The following is a 6,286-nucleotide window of genomic DNA, read 5'->3' as shown; positions in this document are numbered from 1 at the left end:
AAAATGTAGTTATCAAGGACGAAAGGTACCACTCACTTGAATTGCAAATAAGCATGTACAGGGGACATAAGTTTGTCCTGTAAGATCAATTAATATATGCAGCATCCTAGTTGGAAGACACATGCACGAAATAAACATAACTCCAGTACAAAACCTTTTGTGAGGTATAACTCGACCAAGCAAATTTTAACAGTATGTTTGTGATGCGGGAGAAAACGTGACAATTTTATATTATTTGGACGTTTTTACAATTTTTAGGGAATAATTTATTTTAAAACATATTTTATTTCCTTCGTTATAATTTCGTTTTACAATTTTTAGGAAATAGAAAACAATCTTCTATAACCTGTTGATTCTACGAATACCAGGGAATAGACATTAAATTCGTTGATTCAATCAATGCCGAATTTGGAATAATAGAGAAAATACTCTCTTGAAAATTTATTCATCAAAACTAAATTGTCCTTGACCTTAGGGCCTTAGATCGCTTAAATAGAAAGAACAAAATTATAACGAAATAAATAAAAATATTCTCTAAAATAAATTATTTCCTAAAAATTGCAAAACGAAATTATAACGAAAGAAATAAAATGTTCTTTAAAATAAACTATTTCTTAAAAATTGTAAAAAGGCCCAAATAATATAAAATTGTCACGTCTTTTGTCGCATCAGTTTGGTAGCAAAAAAATGGAATGGATAGTAAATCAACAATGAATAAGAATAGATAGGGAAAGGAATTAGAGGAAAATAAGATTGATCAATGACGTTTGTTTGGTAATACAGAATTGGATACAAGGAATTTAAATAGCATTACAAGGATATAACTTAAAATGACTCAAATGTCCCCCACTTTATAATTTAAATAAAAGTTATATATTTAATTATAATTACCTTCATGACAAAAATATAACTTCTTTGCAACATAAAAATCCAAACAGATTACTTATATAAAAAAATTTAAACAGATCTGTATTGGGCCTTTTAAGAAAATCCAATTGCTAAAAATTATAGGTAGAAACGTACGCAGCCACTACTCCGGCTAGCCACAGGGTCGTGGTGGTGATGGATGCCTATAGCGAGCTCTCAATCAAGGACTCTCAAATCAGTTGGTTCAAGGCATTGGGTGATAAGGCACCCCACATATTTAATTGTTCGAGTCAACCATAGGATTAAAAAGAAAAAATTACACCAATTTTACCTAAAGTGGAACCTTGTGACGCGAATATCGACATGGTCAATGAAGATACCTAGTTATTCAGCCCCCTCTCCCCCCAAAATAATAAAGAAAAAGAAAATCAAATCGGTAGAAACCTACGCAACCACTACTTCAACTAGCCACAGGGTCATAGACGGTGATGGATGCATGCAGCAAGCTTGCAATCAATGACTCCCAAACTAATTTGTTCAAGGCATTAGGTGATAAGACACCCCGCATATCTAATTGCTCGAGTCGCGCGTATGATTTAATTTTGTTTTAAACCCCAATTTGTCTATAGTGGAACTTTTTAATGCGAATATTGACATGATCAAAGAAGGTACCTGGTTACTCAACCCACTTAGGTATTTTTTGGGGTATTTATTTATGTTAAATATATCATAGCAGATCCCATAGATAAGTTTCTTTTGATGTCACTAGATGAGAATTCCCTCGGACCATGTTTGGTTCGCAGAAATTGATCGGGAACGAAATACTTATTCCGCACGGAATCCACATTCCGACGTTTGATCCACGGAAATGCGGAATAGGTATTCCGGATGGGATATAGAATCCGGAATTGATCAGGAACAAGAAAGCCGCCCTTGAATGTCCACAATAGGCATTGCGGATCCGGAAATAAATGCGAAAAGACGAAAATGCCCTAACAATTCTTCAGAAATTTCAGTCTGATGCCATCAGTTATTTCGTTTCCCCGACCCACTGATGAACTACCCTCTACGATTCCTCCTCGAAGCTCCGACTGCGATTCCTTGGGCCCTCCTCCGACTGCGATTCCTCCCTCGAAGCACCGCCCCTCAACAACTGAACTCCGCTAGTCCACTCGACAACTCCACTCCAGCAGTCGAAGCTCATGCGTCAGCCCATTCCCCGCTCCGGAGCCCCTGACCTCCTCGCTCTGTCGAAGCTATCTGCTCGATTTCTACCCTAGTTTTCCGTTGTAATCAGGTTTGTCCCGCTACTTATCAAATCCGAGCTTTCAATTTTAAGAAAAGCTTAGTCGATTATCAAGTTTGGGTTTTCGATTGGTTGTTCTGGCAATTGATTGTCAAGTTAGGGATTTCAATTTCAGGTAGGTTTTGGGTTTTGGGATGGGGTTTCCGAAGCTTTTAGATTGTCTTGAAGGCATAGTCTCTGGTTTTGATTCCTCTGAGTGGGTGATTTGGGGACCGAATTTTACTTTTCCTCTTCTCCGAAGCATACTGATATGCGTTTGCTGATTCAATTGCCGAAGTTAGCATCATATTAAAATCAGAATGTGTTGAAATGTTTTGTCTTCGGTTGTGTTTGTTCATACTGATATGTGTATTTTGTGTTGTGGAAAGTGTTGTTTGTTCCGGTTGTGTTGTTTCCTGTGTTTCAGTGCTTAGGTTATGTTGTTTCCAATTGTGTTTCAGTGCTTTGAAAAATCGAAGTTAGACTCTGATTGTGTTTAAAAAATCCCGTGTTTCAGTGCTTTCAGACTCTGGTATTCTGTTTCAGTGTTTGTTTCACCATCCTGATGAAATGCTATTATGGAAGGTTACGGACCTGTCATATGTGCTTTGCATAGTTTCTTGATCAGACCTCTGCAAAATCATCCCCAGACTCTAAATCCTACGTTAATTTATAAGCTAAAAAACATAATCAGTATGTCTTCTTTTGGTGCTTAAAATCATGAAGTTTGGAAAGTGATTTATCTGGAATTATAGGTTTCATTGCACATTAAGGCGATTTGTGTGTCATGTGAAGTTCTACTTTCTGTATTGAAACCTCTAAACGCTTGCTTTTTGAGAATCCCATGATGAACCAAGGTCTCGAGGCAGTATCAGACTTGGCAAATGATTACAGATTGTGATCATTAATGTTTGTGTTTCCAAATGGAATGATGGAGTTCGATCACTTTCATATACATTAGCAAACTCCAAACTGATCTCAAACAGATGAGTACGTAGAGCGGACAGTCAATTTTCTTGTTTTCTGCTTTTAACGCTCCACCATGCAAATAATATCCTCTTCCCGAACAACTACTGTTCTAATGAATATTATCGCGAGATTTTGGCTTTTGACTCGATTCTGTTCTTCTGTTGAGTGCAGGAAGTAATGATGCGAGGCAAACCGGGATATGAGCATCTGAATGAGCCGCTGCATATCTCGTTGAAGGCTGAATTACAAGTTGAGAACATTGATGCCCGTTTGATTCAAGCACGCGATTTACTCTTGGATCTGCTGACACCAATGGTAATCTCATAACCCATTCATCTTCACTTTGTTTTTCAAGATTCATGACCATGTTTGCTTCCACAGGATAACTTTTTCCTAAACACTTAGCTTTCAATTTACACAGGACGAGTCCCAAGATTTTTACAAGAAACAGCAGCTCCGGGAACTTGTAGTGCTTAACGGAACACTTCGTGAGGAAGGCTCTCCTATGTCTGGTTCTGTTTCTCCGTATTAGAACAGCCTTGGTATGAAAAGGGCCAAAACCTTTTATACCTGGCAGTGTCTATTTGAATTTGTTCTGGAATTCCATTTGTACGGTGGCGTAGACACGTGATTATATTTGTTATTTAAGGCAATTCTTTGTTGTCTACGCCACCGTACTTCTTTCGAGCGATTCCACTCTAATGCGCAAAGAGAACTATTTACTAAAATTGGTATTTGGGTTGATGCAAAACTTCATCTGCAAATGCTTATGGAGGGTTCATCTGGTCTAACGGTGTTCATCTCTACAAAATTTACGAAATTCGAACAAAGTAACTTTGATCGATAATCGTTTTATTTTTCAATTCTTAACGTGAAAATAGATTTACAAATAAATTCTCATCAAGGAATTGTGAAAAATGGATATGAAAAAAGATTAGCATGTGAAAAACTACAATATTAAAGATTTTAAATTCGAATGGGATTAGTCTCAGTCCCTAGAAAAATAAAATTATTGTGAGGAATACAAAATCCTATTGAAAATGGCTATTCTTTGTTAATTATTTAATTAATAATTAAATTATAATATATGGTAATTTTTTATTGTAAGAGAATATGTTTTTATTAAGAATTTTTTTATTAATTCTTTAGATAATTATTTTAAATTGTTAACATAATTAATTTTATTAATAAGCATAATTTTCAGTAATTTAATTAAAATAATTAATTTTTAAAAATTATTTACTTTTAAATTATTTAAAATGTCTTATTTTTTATTAATTATAAAAATTATCATTAAAGTTATATATTTATCCTATAAAACTCATTAGATTTAGCATGAAGGGTATTTCTGTCTTTTTACCCTATTCATGCTCTTTCCATTCTTTATTCAACCCAACCAAACGTCAGGATTATAATTCTCAGTTTTGCTATTCCCTCTAACAAAACAAAAAAAAATTCATTAGAATTGTTATTCTATTCCCTGTCTATTTTACTCTCTATCTTTTCTATTTTATATTTATTATATTCCAGCGAACCAAACATGTCCTTAGGTTTCGCTTTAAGAAAGAATCCAAAACAAACCCTACTGCATATTACTATACATACTTCACGAAAAATAAAGATTTGTTTCAACCAAAGACCCATCAAAACACAAGACCATTTTTTTAAACCAAAACCATTTACGGTTTCGACATTGGATAAATGAATATGACAACTCTTAATTATAAGTAAAGACTCCAAAAATCTGCTTTTCACCAGAAATAAATGCAAATCACTATTAGTCGTCATCGAACAGAAGTCAAACCAAGCTAATTTTGATCCGATCAAGCCGAGGAACAAAAGACCTAGACTCAACCTTAACCTATCAGCCTAGATAACAAAAAATAGACCTCAAAAACAGATCGATCAGCTAGTCAGTGAACTTAAAGCAGACCCCATCATCATTCTAATTCAAGAAAAATAAATGGCAGCTAAGTCAAACAACTCAAAAAAAGCTCCCCCAAACCTAATCCGAACATTATCCTCAATGTTAAGCTCCACGATATATAAATCAAAGGACAATAAAAAGAAAAGGATGAGAGAGCTTCCCCGCTTAATGCCCGATTGACTTCTCTGTTGTGTTGCCATTGAATCCTCCTCATCTTCTTTCTCAATCTCGAACCACCATCAGCTTCCCCATTCTCTTTTTAAAGCATAATGTCCCAAACTAATTCCAGAAAGCAGAGCTCAATCTAATCCACCAGCAGCCAACCATCAATAAAGACCCAAATTTAAGCCAAACTTAAATGGAACATTACTTTATAAGGTCAAACCCCCTCAGCAATAATCCCAAATATACATCAACATTCACTTCAGTTAAATAGCCCAAAAATTTCAAGATTAAAATTTAGAATTTCGTTACCCAGCCCGAGAATTTGAATTTCTCGGGAATTCACCAATTCGAGCACCACAGTGCATCATCTAGAAGAATCGTGCTTTGTACGAGGATGATGCTTAGCAGGGGACTCGAGTTTATGGTTGGAACATTGCCCGGCCTTATCGAATTACTTTCGGAGAAACAAACAAAGTCGCCGGAACATGCAACTGGAGCTGCGTCAAGGAGGACGACGGCGATTAGAGTTTGCGCCCGAGCTTGGGTCAATGATTCAGTTGATTCCTGCAGAAAGAGGTCCAGAGCTTGGGTCAACTGAAACCCTAGTTTTCATCTTCACGTCATCGTGGGAGGTCCAGAGCTGGGGGCTGCTGAGATCGAGGACAAGGGTGAGGGGACGCGGAGAATCGCCACCGGGCCGTACTGGAGGCTGGAGGCGTCTTTGGTGACTGGTAGGAGGAATGTGCTCGGCAAGGAGACGGCTTGAGCGTGGAACCAGTGGATCAGAGAGACAATGAAGAAGAAAACGAAGAAGAAGCAGCTGCAGCCGCTCCGAGAAGCCATGGATGTTGACGGGGAGAGAGTGCGCGCGTGAGAGAGAGAGAGAGATGAGGACCGAATCGGGAGGAACGGGAAGTTGTCTGATAAAGCAGCTCCTCCATTGCATAGCCTCGACCTAAGACGCTTAAAAGTTCAGTGGTTTAGATAGAAGAACTGCTATAGTGCTATAGAATCAGAATAAGCTGCTCTGCCCCCCGCTTTAAAAAATGATGAATAGGAAGTCTATCTTCAGA

General features: G+C 37.1%; 1 long non-coding RNA gene across 1 annotated transcript; it reads left to right on the top strand.

Moving 5' to 3' along the window:
- The first annotated feature begins 1,877 nt into the window (after positions 1 to 1,877).
- LOC116206327 lies at positions 1,878 to 3,880 on the top strand. Its single transcript, XR_004156660.1, has 3 exons — positions 1,878 to 2,164; positions 3,293 to 3,436; positions 3,543 to 3,880. It is a non-coding gene; the product is annotated as an uncharacterized LOC116206327 (long non-coding RNA).
- The last annotated feature ends 2,406 nt before the right edge of the window (positions 3,881 to 6,286 follow it).

Source organism: Punica granatum, chromosome 4 (assembly GCF_007655135.1).
Source record: "Punica granatum isolate Tunisia-2019 chromosome 4, ASM765513v2, whole genome shotgun sequence".
Classification (NCBI taxonomy): Eukaryota; Viridiplantae; Streptophyta; class Magnoliopsida; order Myrtales; family Lythraceae; genus Punica; species Punica granatum.
The sequence above is the reverse complement of the archived record's forward strand: the minus strand, read 5'-3'. Positions and strand labels throughout refer to the sequence as shown.